The sequence below is a fragment of the Rutidosis leptorrhynchoides genome, chromosome 4 (genome assembly GCF_046630445.1).
Source record: "Rutidosis leptorrhynchoides isolate AG116_Rl617_1_P2 chromosome 4, CSIRO_AGI_Rlap_v1, whole genome shotgun sequence".
NCBI classification, from domain to species: Eukaryota; Viridiplantae; Streptophyta; class Magnoliopsida; order Asterales; family Asteraceae; genus Rutidosis; species Rutidosis leptorrhynchoides.
Genome location: NC_092336.1, coordinates 367376900 through 367392004, shown reverse-complemented (window position 1 = coordinate 367392004; position 15105 = coordinate 367376900). Strand labels below are relative to the sequence as shown.

Sequence of the window (15105 nt, the reverse complement as noted above, 5' to 3'; positions counted from 1 at the left end):
TAAAAGACAATTATCCACTTGATTTTCAATTCGTTAATCCTTTAAAAAACATGACACTAGGTTAACTTACACCTTCTACACCTTAGAAAGTAAAAGTAAATTTAGGCCCCCGCATAATATAAATAAACAAAACCACTGTGTGCTACCTTGATCAACTGAATCAGACGTCCTGCGGCCTAACAACACCGTACGAATAAAACCGTCCGTTTCAACCGTACCTTTGTAGACACATCAGTATAATTTGGGTTAAATTGTACTTTGTAGAGTGGGTTTGAATTACTACCCCAAGTGGTAATTGGTTTGTGTCCATCAGGTGTTAAATGGGCGGGTTTTGACGAGCAAGGTGAAATCGCTCAGCTAAGGGATGTGGGTGTCGAATTCTCTTTTAGAGAATTGTTATTTATGTGTGTATTGTGCCTATGTGTGATATAGGTGGTTACTTACTCAGATTTGAGGACGGATATCATGTTATACATGACTTATGCGGACATTCCAAGGTGAGTGGAATAATTATGCGTTTATGTATCTGCGAGTGTGCTATGATGTGAACCAAGGAGCTGGTAGCATTATGGTACATGTGTTGTAGTGTGAACCACGGAGCTGGTAACACTATAGCATTAGTTGTTAAGGTATGAACCACGGAGCCGATAGTGCCTTAGCGTGAGTATGACTCAAGTTGTGATGTGAACCACATAGCCGGGAGCATCATGACAAATTCGTATGGTATGAACCACGAAGCCGGTAACACCATGAAGCGGTATGGTTAACCATATGGTGTGTTTGTAGAATTCGTGAGCATTATTTATATTACATGCTTTCAGTTATGCTAGCTTGCGGTATTGGAGATTATTAACTTTATACTTTGTGATGGTAAGCTAATTAGATTGCTAGCATGTATGCGGTATTTGTGTAAGTGTTTGCAAGTAAGTAGATTGTATATGAATATGTATAATTATTGCATTCATTGCTTTATGCTTACCCCTCTCGTTGTTTACCTTTTTATAGGTATCGTTGATGCGGAGTTACCTAGTTGCTAGACTAAGAGTGATAGATGTTGCTTAATCTTGGAGGATTAGCTTTTGGATACTTGGACGTGGATTGGGGATTTGGTGGTCCCCCGGATTATGCTCTTGGTATCGAGTTGGGTTATAAAGTCCTAACTCGTCTAAATGTATATTTGGATCAAAATTACACCGTTTGGTTGTATGGGTTGTTGAAACCGTTTTGTAAACTTATATACATTTGTTGTACGTTGACTTTGTATGTCGTGAAATAGTTATAGGTAAAGTGGAATTTACCTTGTTGGAAAAATTTGGCGTTTACCTTTGAAAAATGGCTGATCCTGTTTTGTGTTATAAAGCGCGCCGCGCTGACATATGCGCGCCGCGCATATGTGTCTGGTCCCAAACTACTTTTAAATAAAAAAAGAAAAAAGAAATGTGTGTTTTCTCGTGTTACGTTTTGGGACTGTTACAAGTGGTATCAGAGCATGGTCTAAGGGATCTAGGTAACTCTGTGATATGTGCCTAGACTTAGACTTGACGGTGTGAAATTGTATGCGGACTTGTAGAAATACGGGTCGGGATGCTAATAGTTAGTGCCTTAGTGTAGGTACATTAACTAGGACATGTGGAGATGTGGGGCCTTAATTGGTGTTTGCGCTTGTACCTTAGATAGATAGTCGCCTAAAGTAGTATGTTGACTAGGAGGTTGCTTTGACGATAAATCCTTAAGTAGCGGGATGACTTTGTGGTTGTGATTATGTGCATTTATTATTATATTGTATATAGGTATATATACATGTATCTATTGGTGCGGTGTCCTAGAGACGAATCTATTGGAGAGATTCGGATGTTTGGCGGTTTTAAGTGATCAAGTTCACCGTAAGGACTTTGGTCATTCGGGTACTAGGAGATATCGCGTGTTATTTTGTGTGAATGTCGTGTCAGTCCGGGTAAGTACTTTGCGTGACCATGTGAAAATGGTAAGGTACGCAATTTTAATAGTGACTGATCACCATTATTACAACCGTGTATCTTGACACCAATGATGACATGACGAGTACCGAATGGAGAAAACATGGCATGGATAGGGTAGATTCAGGATGAATTAGGAATCTTTTATTAGTTCCTGGGATATAGTTGTCTCGGGTGATGTGCTTGTTGTCACATCAGGTTCATTGTTAGTCGGGAAGTGTCACGGTGGATTCGGTTAGTTAAGGTGAGTGAGTGAAACTCACGAGTTTGGTGCGTGTTTAGCCACCCTAAGTAGTGGGTGCATTATTGAGATTGTCATTGGTTGTAGTTACACATCGTAACTAGGATGACCGATTTATCTGTGCATGTGTGTGCGACGAGGACTTGAATTCCATAATGGAATGCGACAAGTCTAATGAATGTAGTTTGGGGTTACACTTGGTAGAGTGTGTGGTTAGAGGATCGTTTAAGGATTCTATATGTGAGTGGCCTTGGAATTTGCGAATCGAGGAGTCTTCGGGTCGTTAAACTCATGGGAGTGGGACCCGTATGATGATGATTGCGTTAGTGTGTTAGCGTGTTGTGGATGATAGGGTAACAATCCTAACAGAATATCCCTTGTAGTAGTAGTTATATCGATGAGTGGAAGGGTGTAAGACTTGGTGTTTTCAAGCATCTCCTTAGTGCTAAATGAAAAGTTTCGTTAGGCTATATCGTTTGGCCTTGTGGAATTGTAGGTAACGTGTGATCGCTAGGAAATTTTTATAAGACAATAAACCACAAGGTTTGTAGGGTAGGTATGACTTAAGGTCATGATTGTGGAGAGATGGGTGACATCGGGTACATGGAACCCAAAGATCGAGTTTCTAAATCTCGGTAGGTTGTGGTGAGAGTCTGCATGACACTGCGTCATGTGCCTTCTTATACCTGCTAGTGTAATGTTCAACTCCGGTGATGGTGTGATCACTTTGTGCTTAGGGTGCCCGTGGGATACCCTTGGAAGTAGCAGAGATTACAATAGTGACCGACGGGTGATAGTAATTCGATGGTTGCGAAAGTCAAAGTTTGAGAGTATTATGGTAAATACTTCTTATGAAGTGACGGATGAGAGAATCTTGTTGCTCTTAAGTGATGGAAGGGTAAAGATGACCAATGAGCCGGTGACAGACTTAATGTTTGGTTAGGCCGAAGGTTATGATGAAGTGTTGATATTGCGGTCGACACAATTATTGTGCCGGATTGGTTACTCTTCTCCATGAGAGTGATCAATTGTTGATAAAGGTTCGTTGAGTGGAAGGTCGGGTGATCTCGACTAAGATGCACGACTGATTAAGCCAAGTGGCATATGCCTAGGCTTAGAGTCTTATGTAGGACTTTGGTAGAGTACGCTTTGCGAACGATGAAGGGCTATCAGTCATGATTTTTGGTATGAAGGTGCGATGTCGTCGCGTGTACGACATCTCAAGTGATTGTATATGACGTGTGATGACCCGGGAATTTTCGACTAAATTTAAACTTAATCTTTATACGATTTCGATATGATAAGCAAAGTCTGTAATGTTAAGTCTCAAAAAGTTTGAACTGTTTCATATATCAAATTACCCTTTGACTAATCCTGACGATTCACGAACAATTATTTTTAATTAAATGTATATATATATATATATATATATATATATATATATATATATATATATATATATATATATATATATATATATATATATATAAATGTAATTATATATATAATTTGAAATTATAAAATATAATCTAAACATTAAAATTAAAGGTGTGAAATACGATACAAAATAATTAAGTGTAATTTAAAATGAATTTATATATAAATTCTATGTGTTATTGTTAGAATATCAAATATGTGATGTATGTTAGTATACATATGTATATATTACATAATTAATAAATATGTAATATTATTAGTTAATATAATAAGTATAATTATAAGTTATAGTTGCTAAGGTAATACTATATAATGTAATATATAAATATAAATGATAAGGATTCAATATATTATATAAAGTATATATATCTATATAAAATTAGGTAAGTATAACTTGTTATAGTATTATTATTGTTAATATTATTATAACTAACAATATTATTTGTACCATTAATAATAAAACTACTTTTATTATTTTCAATAGATATATATATATATATATATATATATATATATATATATATATATATATATGAAGTTGATACATATAACTTGTGATAGTATTATTAGTACTAAAATTATTATTATCATTATTAACATCATTACTATATTATTATAATGAGTAGAAAAATTATGATTAAAATTATTATTATTACCCTTTTTATAAATACCATTATCATTAATAATTTGTATTATTATTATAAATTATTATTAATATCATTTTTTATAACATTAATATTATTATGAGTATTATTAGAAATTTTGATTATTATTATAATTATAATTATTTTTATTATTATAATTTATTTTTTTTATAATTATTATTATTAATAATAGATTTATTAATTAATTACATTTATTTATTACTAAACTATAAAAGAATAAAACAAAAATAATAGATATTAGAATCAATTCGTACGAAATGTGGTTACCTTTCATCTTCTGCTTTTTAATTTTTGGTTTGTTCTGTTTGGAATGGGCGACTACAAATTGTGCTATAACTTGTCTTCAGGATTCAGTCGAAAAGCAGAAAAAGATATATATTTTTTTTCTTTTTCTTCTTCACGTCCCCTGTATCATCACTTTTTTGGCAAAAATTGAAATTTAATCGATTTTCAAAATCCATTAATGCCATTGTGTTAGGAATCTTACAAGTAAACTTCCTGTAAAGTTTCGAATTTCAATTCTTAAAATCAAACTCGAATTCGCGAGTCAAAGTTTTTGAAACAAAAAGTTAAACATTTTTCTTCAATCGAATTCGAGCTCTGTGTTACAATTCAAGATCAATTGACGATTCCAGTAGTTCTTATACATGTTTAGAAAACTATTTCGTGTTATAAACATTATCTATAACGTTATCAATTACGAAATCAATTTTTTTTTAGTTCCTAACAGCGTCGCTGCAGTAGGCCTGTTCTATTTTTTTTTATTTTTTTTATTTTTCGAAATCAGTTAAAATAAAACATGTTTATAAATCGTTTTCAGTTTTTATTATGATTTTAAAACAAACAAATTAAAATTGGTACGTACCCTGGTCGAATTAATTGAGAAGAAGAAGAGTGAATGGAAACAGATGGATATAAGTTACATATTTAATTTTTTGGGGTTATAAAAGATAAAGCAAAAATGGACTAATGGTTGAGGGTGTTGCGGGTGAGCGAAGGGTCATGGGTTCGAGCCCGGTCTCGGGCAATTCTTTTTAAAATGACTTTCCAAAGGGTATACACTTCTTTATTATTATTATTATTAGTATTATTATCATTATCATTATAATTATCATTAGTTTTAGTATTATTATGATTATAATTATAATTATTGTTGTTATCAAGATTGTTGTTACTATGGTTATTATTGTTATTAATTAGTGTTATTTTTACTAGTATTATAATTATTATTAGTATTATAAATATCATCATCATTATTATTATTATTACTAATAAAAGTATATTTATAAAAGATATCATCTAGTACTAATATGATGTTAGAAACAAATATGATTATTATTAAGATTGTTATGAAAGTAATAAGGATTATTATTACTTTCATTAATATTAGTATTAGTATCAATTTTGTAACTATTAGTATTGTTATTATTATTATTATTATTATTTAAACCAATGTATCATTATCAAAACTATTATTTTCACTATGATTATTATTAAACTTTTCATTCTACTAAAAATTACTGTTATTATCATAAGATTTATTATTAAAACTATCATTTATATTATTATTAATAAAATCATTAATACTATTATCATTATTATTAATATTAGTATTATCATCATCACTAATTTAATCACTACTAATGTTATTTTAGTATTATTATAATTACGATTTTAACAAACAGATGTATTATATACATATAAAATATTTGATACATATAACATAACTGAAGTTATATTTTTATATAATAACAATGAAATATATAAATTAATAATATAAAACATTATATCAATAATAAATAATATATATAATCGTTCGAAAACAAGTATATGTATTAATATATATATGAATGATATAGGTTCGTGAATCCGAGGCCAACCCTGCATTATTCAATGTCGTAATATGTATTTTTACTACAAAATACATTAGGTGAGTTTCATTTGATTCCCTTTTACTTTTTACATTTTTGGGCTGAGAATACATGCAAATGCTTTATTAACTGTTTTACAATATTTATATGCGTGAGTTTCATTATTCCCTTTTTATATACATTTTTGGGCTGAGAATACATGTAAATGCTTTAATAACTGTTTTACAATATTTATATGCGTGAGTTTCATTTGCTCCCTTTTTAAATGATTTTGCAATATATATTTTTGGGACTGAGAATACATGCACTGTTTTACGAAATAGACACAAGTACTTAAAACTACATTCTATGGCTGGATTATTAAATCGAATATGCCCCTTTTTATTAAGTCTGGTAATCTAAGAATTAGGGAACAGACACCTTAATTGACGCGAATCCTAAAGATAGATCTATCGGGCCCAACAAGCCCCATCCAAAGTACCGGACGCTTTAGTACTTCGAAATTTATATCATGTCCGAAGGAGGATCCCAGAATGATGGGGATATTCTTATATGCATATTGTGAATGTCGATTATCAGGTATTCAATCCATATGAATGATATTTTTGTCTCTATGCATGGGACGTATGTTTATGAGAAATGGAAATATGAAATCTTGTGGTCTATTAAAATTATGAAATGATTATTTATGATAAACTAATGAACTCACCAACCTTTTGGTTGACACTTTAAAGCATGTTTATTCTCAGGTACGAAAGAAATCTTCCGCTGTGCATTTGCTCATTTTAGAGACATTACTTGGAGTCATACATGACATATTTCAAAAGACGTTGCATTCGAGTCGTCGAGTTTATCAAGATTATTATTAAGTCAATTATAGTTAGATATATTATGAAATGGTATGTATGCCGTCAACTTTCGATGAAATGAAAGATTGTCTTTTCAAAAATGAATGCAATGTTTGTAAAATGTATCATATAGAGGTCAAGTACCTCGCGATGTAATCAACTATTGTGAATCGTTTATAATCGATATGGACTTCATCTGGATGGATTTGGATGGGTCTTGACAGTTGGTATTAGAGCAGAGGTCTTAGCGAACCAGGTCTGTATTAGTGTATCGAACTGATAAGTCGTTAGGATGCATTAGTAAGTCTGGACTTCAACCGTGTCTGCATGTCAAAAGTTTTGCTTATCATTTCGTGTCGAAAATTTCCTGCTTATCACTCTTAGTCTAGACACATCTTACTGCATTGATTGCATAGACAGTGTATAGATAAATTCATATCTTAGCGTATCTGTTATTGTTACCTTTGCCTGACAGCTTCTGTAGATTCCTCTGTAACTTATGGGATTATAGTACTATATATGCATATGTAAATCATGTATTGCAGGGTACTAATCTACATCCTATAATTTATTCCTTATCGAAAATCCTTCATCTGATCATACGAGATGAATTCCTCAACCAGTTCGAGTCCCTCTGATTCCGATAGCTATTCCGATAGTTATTCCGACAGCTATTCTGATATGGATTTCCACTCGAACTTCGAAAGCAGTGTAACCGGAATGGAGCAACCAATCAGCCATCCCTAATTCATCTGATGGGTTCGTAGTCGACTTAATCCATGGAGACGCGAAGAAGTCGATCCTTTCTATCAACCAAATTCACCTCTTGGTGAAGAACCTGAAGCACTTACCGGAGAACCTGTCCGAAACATCATTTTCACACTCATTTCCAGGATACCACGCAATGATATTATGATATCAAAAATTCTAAAACTATATTCATTCGCTCGTTCCTACTGACAATCATTCTGGAGTAATAAGTCAATGAGCTTCGAGCCCGAGTTGTAGCCTTGGAAGATATGGTGCAAAACGTACCAGCTTCAGCAACATCACCGGCACCAGTAGTACCATAAATAACAGCATCAGTACCATCAACAATCCATGCCTCAATATCACCATCTGTACTTCGAGTATGATCTTCGTTCTACGTATCGTTCTACCTCATTTATCTTCGTTCGACATGGTGAATATGTAATCTCTAAAGTTTTAGAGATTATTTATTCTAGTACCAACCAAAAACTAAATGAGTTTAATATTATGTTAACTCATTAAATCCATGATTACATCTGAAGAAAATATATATGTATATATGTTTTCATAAAGATTGTAATTAAAAATTCTTTTGTACAAACGGTTAATGGTAAAAATATTTTAACGGGTAGGTAATACCCGAGGAATATTTAGATTTTACATTAATAAGTTACATTGTACGTTCTTCAATTCTGATTCAACAGTCATTTACTATCCTACTTACACCTACAGATATACGTATCCGTTCACCGCAGAATAACCATTTTCATTCAATTTCATATTTGAATTTTGACCTATCAGAAATCCAACAAGTGGCATAATGAAGAAAACATTTGACAAAATAAAATTTGTTAGAAATAGACAAATTAACTATGAGAAATTTTGTTAAGAATTCACGCTAACTGATGTGTGCAGCGGGGTGTACGAAATAGTATTAATTTTTACTACAAAATGCGACGAAATATTACACAAGTTTTATATATTTATTTATCGAGTGGATATACCTAAACCTTGCTACAACACTTATAGGCAGTGTACCTAATCGTATTATAGTGTAGTTTTTAGTAAGTCCGGTTCGTTCCACAGGGAGCTGGTGAAGTTAACGCTATATTATTAAGTTTATTTGTAAAAATATATATATAAATAAGTAGTAGTATTATTATAAAATGGGGGTTTTACCGTTTAATGACCGGTTTGTAGATTTTAAGCGTAAAAATAAATGACAAAAATTAAAGTGCGTAAAATAAATTGCGATAAATAAAATGACAGAAAATAAAATGACAGAAAATAAAAGTGCGATGAAAAATACAATAAAACAATTATGCTTATTTAAACTTCCGTAATCATGATGTTTAACGTTTTGATTTTAATTAATTGTTACTCGGGTTAATTGTCCTTTGTCATGGTTTATTTGATACCTATCTGGTTTTTATCCATAATAGTCCATCGGTCATAAATATAAAGTGCGAGTGTCCTCGTCAAATTACCCTTATACCCGAAGTCAAATATTCCAACTAATTAAGGATTTAAACTGTGACGCAGTTATCACTTCTGTCAACAATTACACCAGTTATCACTGTATGTAATCTACCCCTGTTTTGATTAGATATGAATATTAATTTACCCACTTGATCAGTTTGAATAATCAATTACCCAACCCGAATAATTAATTAAATGATTATAATAGATTCCATATGAACGTCACTAAATAGGACAACCATAATCATTATTAATTATTAGGATAATTAATTTGAAGATAGGTTCGACAGACTCCAATGAGTTGTCACTCAATTAGACAATACCCCCATCTATTAATAGTCAATAGTCCAATTTCCACAAGTGTCGGTCTTTTGCCCAAACCTTAATTATGGTACAAAATCCAATAACCCCGTCTTAATATTTAGTCAAACATCACGATTACTTCGGCTTAAATAAGCATAATAATAACTTAGTTACGAGACATTAATTTAAAAAGGAAGAACATAACTTACAGTGATTATTAATCGCGTAGCGTTACACGGACAGAGTTCCTACTTTAAAACCCGTAAAACATTTCTTACAATAACCCAATTATTATTAATCTTAAATTAAACTTAATATTATAAATATAAATATAAATTACATAAGAAAGAAAGAAGATTGGAAAAAGGTGTATCTAAATCATCGATTTAGATGGCCTTTTATAGGCAAATGATAAATTGAAATTTTCACTTATGACCCCTGAACTATGCTCAATTAACAACTTTTTATTATTTAATATTATTCTTATTATAAATTATTTAAATATTATATTATATTCTTGTGCATAGTTGACTTGTACTTTCAGCTCCGTTGCGTCGAGCGTTGAAAGTTGGTTCATGCCTCGGTTCCGGATTTTCGAACGCTCTTTCGTACTATTTTATATCGTGTACTTTGTGTTTTGTAACTTGTACTCTTGTCATTTTTAGACGTTTCTCATCAATAAATTGAACCTTTTGAATTGTATCTTGTACATTTGAGCTTTTTGGACGTTTGTGTCTTCAAATCTTCGTTTTCGCCTTTTGTCTTCACACTTATTTATTTAAACAATTACAATGAAAATATAATACAATTACATATGAAAACCTATTATTTAGAAGGGATATTGCTATGAAATATATGTTCCTTTTTAGCCTTATCAAATATCCCCACACTTGAGCGTTGCTTGTCCTCAAGCAATACAGAACTTGAAATAAAAACATACATGAATCACTTTTTTATTCATCACATTTTGTACATCAGTGATTTTGATATAGCGGTATAAACAATGACAGTAATGATGGTTAAAGGTGGGTGTGTCATCCACAGTTGCCTCGGGTTTAGGTCAACGACACTTGCAATCAAATAGCCGATTTACTTTCGGTTTCCAAAGCAAAGTGCACATTTGAAAGGTGGTTTATAGTCCCACATGACTATGAAAATGTAGATCCTTAAGGAAATTGGATCTTTATGAAAACATTTGATCTTTTTGAAAATTTAATCTAGCTTTTACCCTAGATAAGTTTTCCGGAATAACCCTTCACCGGTGTTTGCAAAATATTTTTGTGGGTTGTGTGGGTTTCAGATTTGAAAATTTTAGCTCAACACTTGTGGTTTTGTGTTCCCACTTGCTAACCTTGTATTGGGAAAGCAACACGTCCAGTTTACTTGTTCCGTATATTACCTTTCGGTAAACTACCGTCCGGTTGTAAAGGAAAGCGATGAACAAGAAACTGTTAAGGCAATGTCTAATGACATGCATATGATTATGGTCTTAAAACGTGTCGGATGCTAGTACTATCCTTTGTAGGAGCAATAGTAAAGATCATCCTATGATTTTTCAGTCTGGCACAAGGTTCTGTCTCCGACCATGCTATGCAACCACCGTTTCTTACGGTTGACACCCGATTTGGTTCAGGTGACCTAATGAATTCTGATGAATTCTCAGGATTTTACGTTCAATGGTAATGAACGCATTGAAAATAGGTTTTCAAAAAACAAATCGGTTTTATTTTTGATCAAAATATTTTCTCGTTCAAGCTCGAGTTTAGATATCATTGAATTCCATGAGTTTGTAATTCTCAATCTTTAAGGTCAATCTCTAGGATTGAGTAATATCAGTCTTAAAAGCTGATTTTTGATCTTTAAGGAGATTATCCTTTCTGGGGATTTGATTCATTAGTCTTATCAAGCTAATTTGCACGGTGCCCCCCCATTGTACGAGATAAATCCTTCTCATGGTTAGGATAAATCTGACCACTTGGCGACCCTGTTTGATGCTGAGGTCCGTGGATTTCCTGCTGATTTTAGAGATGACTTTTCTAGATTTTTCGTCAACCTACAGCTGGTCTGGATGACAACTTCATGACCTAAATCAAGAAGCGCGTGTCTTTTTCGGAAGACTTTACTTCCTTTTAATAATGGAATTGATTCATCGTGTAGATCCATCTTTCTTTAAAATATATTACAGTAAACCGGGTAAAACAGTTAATTTAGTCCAAAACATAAGCACCTGCAATAAACTTTACACAAACATGTGATAGATAGTTTTTAATTAAATAACTTGGTATATTCTCCCCACACTTAGTTTCTTTCTTTGCCTTTTTATTCTCCTTTATTCCATTTTAAATGAATTCAAGCGTTTTGGGTTGTTTCTCAATTTATGTCCTTTTTGAGGTAACAATAATTTCGGTATTAACACCTAGTTTTCATCGCTCATAAATATATATAAACATGATTTTGATTTCATTTAGTTGAAAATTTTTCAAATTTTCGCAAAATTTGGCAAATAAACCAAGTGTAAACCCGAGAGAATTTATAACTCTTCCCCACACTTAAGATCATTCAATGCCCTCATTTGCATGAAATCAGACTCTAATTATAAATTCACGAGGGTGATTAGTGTAGAAAAGTGATTAAAAATACCGAGTTTGCAAACATGTTGTTGTCATATCACATTTAATATTTTGCGTCTTGTCGTCAAAATTAGTAGCTTTTGCTGAACTTAATGCTAGTCTTTGAAAGTGCGTTGTTTTACCCTGTTTTGTATATAACATAAAATACAAACATACATAATTTTGAAGTTGGGTATATTAGCCCACGTTCAAAAATTTATAAAATCTAATATTTTTTTTTTGCATACTTTAAATCAATTAAATTAAAAATAATGATAACAAAATTTCTCGTTCCGCCCTCGGTTAAAGTAATTTCGGTTCAACTACCTAATCTTCAACTCACGACGAATTTTAGAAATCATTTTTTTACTTAATGAAATAAAGTAAATTTTGTTTTTAAATTCACACAAAACTTAAATTTAAAAAGCATATTAATTTCATATAAAACCTACAAAATAAAAAAAAATCAGAATGGGGGGAGAAAACTAGTTCTTTAGTGTCTGCTAGCAGAAAAGACCAATCGAATTCCATTCTCGGAACTACACGAGAACAGAACAACTAACTCCAAACAGCATTTTCTTTTTAGAATATTTGAATCTCCTCACACTTAGGTAGATGTGGTGTCGAAATTGTGATTAACTTCATCGTCAATTTCTCTTGGACCATAATCAACTTGCATATCTGTGACTTTTGCTTTAAGCCAGTGACCAGCTTTTTCCGTAATATCCACAAATTCAACTAGTTTCGCCTTTTCTTTAGGCGACAGATTGGATACTAACCGGTTATATAACTTAAAGTTCCCCTTACTTTTAGCATCAATAACCCGTTTAAAAAGTTTCTTCATTGAACTGTTAATAACGGGGTCATTTAATTTCGTATCAACTATGGGGTTCTTTATTATCAAGTCATCATTAGGTGTTACTTCATTTTCCCCACACTTAGGCATTCTATTATTGTTAAGCATTAACGTTGGAGTTGGTAAAACAACATGGTTCTTACCAATCGTTTTTGTCGGTTCAACGGTTTTGGTTTGTGGATATTTAGACTTTCGAATCATAAAGGTGATCGATTTCTCATTATTACTAAGTGTCATTCTACCCTTTATTACATCAAATAACGCCCCGGTGGACGCTAAGAATGGTCGACCTAAAATTAGAGGAACGTTTGGGTCCTCTTCTATGTCAATGACAATAAATTCGACTAGAAAGGTTAAATTACCTACTTGAACGGGTAGGTTGTCAGCAATTCCAACTGGGTGCTTAATGGTTTGATCAAAGAGTCGAACACTCATATCCGTTGGACTTAACTTACCTACACCTAATCTCTTATATAAGGAAAGAGGCATAACACTCACACTTGCACCTAAATCTACCAGTGCATCATACATGACACAATCACTAAGTAGACAAGGAACAATAAATTCACCCGGATCACCTACCCTAGGTGGAGGTTTTGGTGGAACTGTCTTCACCGGGTTTACTTCTACGGCTTTTGTTTCTTGCACTTTCTTATTCTTCTTCTTCTTCTTCTTTCCAAAAGTATCACAATCTTTATTACTTATTACTTGCTCATACTCAACTCCTTTTCTTGGAAACGGGATGGGTGGTTTGTATGGTGACACCACTGGCTTTACATACTCGGGTGGTGGTGGTGGTGTAACTTCTTCATTGTTACTTACATCTAAAACCTCCCCATCTTCTGATGCTGGTTTTTCAGAATTTGTTGAAACCATATTAACATTTTCATTCCGAGGATTTACTTCAGTATTACTCGGTAGCTTTCCTTGTTTCCTTTCACTCATCAATCTAACAAGAGTACCTACTTGTTTTTCTAGATTCAAAATAGAAGCTTGTTGAGTTCTAAATGACTGATCAAACCTCTCATTCGTTTGAGTTTGAGTTTCAATAAATTGTGTTTGAGATTCAACTAGCTTAAATACCACTTCTTCCAGATTTGACTTTTTCTCTTCGGTTTGTTGTGGTGGTTTATACAAGCCAGGTCTTTGTTGATTGAAAGTGTTGTTTTGAGTTGGTTGGTTATTCGGACCTTGTTGGTTATACGAGTTATTGTCGGGTCCTTTTGGATTGTAAAGAATGTTTTGATTTCGATTGAAATTTGGCCTTGGCGGTTGATAATTATTCTGATAACTATTTTCCAGCCTTTGGTTCATGTAGACAACATTCTCACGTTGTTCCATCGTTTGTTCAATGTGACAGTCTTTCATTAAGTGTGGTCCACCGCATTGCTCACAACTAATTCGTATTGCGTGAATATCTTTATTCATCTTTTCCATTCGTCTCTCGTAAGCATCTATTTTTGCGGAAACGGAATCAAAGTTATGGCTAGAATCGGCTCCAGCCGCTTTAGATGAACGATATATATCTTTCTCTTGGTGCCACTCATGAGAGTGGGAGGCTGTGTTATCAATAATTTTGTAAGCTTCAGTTGCGGTTTTCTTCATAATGGAACCACCAACTGTTATGTCGATGTCTTTTCTTATAGCAACGTTGACACCTTGGTAGAATATTTGTACTATTTGATAAGTGTCTAAACCGTGTTGAGGACATCCTCTCAACATCCTTCCGAATCTTGTCCACGCCTCATATAATGTTTCATTTGGCTTTTGTGTGAACGTAACAATTTCTCCTTGAAGTCTCACGGCTTTAGATGCCGGAAAGAATCTTTGAAGAAATTTCTCAACTAAAACATCCCATGTGTCAATCGCCCCTTCAGGTAACGATTCTAACCAATCTTTGGCTTCTCCCTTTAAAGTCCAGGGAAACAACATGAGATAGATCTGTTCATCCTCAACTTCTCGGATTTTGAATAGTGTACAGATCCTATTAAACGTACGAAGATGTTCGTTTGGATCTTCCTTCGGCGCACCACTATATTGGCACTGATTAGTTACCATGTATAGAATTTG

At 33.0% G+C, this 15105-nt stretch overlaps 1 non-coding gene across 1 annotated transcript; it reads left to right on the top strand.

Annotated features, from left to right (window-relative positions):
* Positions 1-14728: 14728 nt before the first annotated feature.
* LOC139846175 (small nucleolar RNA R71) lies at positions 14729-14835 on the top strand. The gene has a single exon (XR_011758911.1). It is a non-coding gene; the product is annotated as a small nucleolar RNA R71 (small nucleolar RNA).
* Positions 14836-15105: the final 270 nt, after the last annotated feature.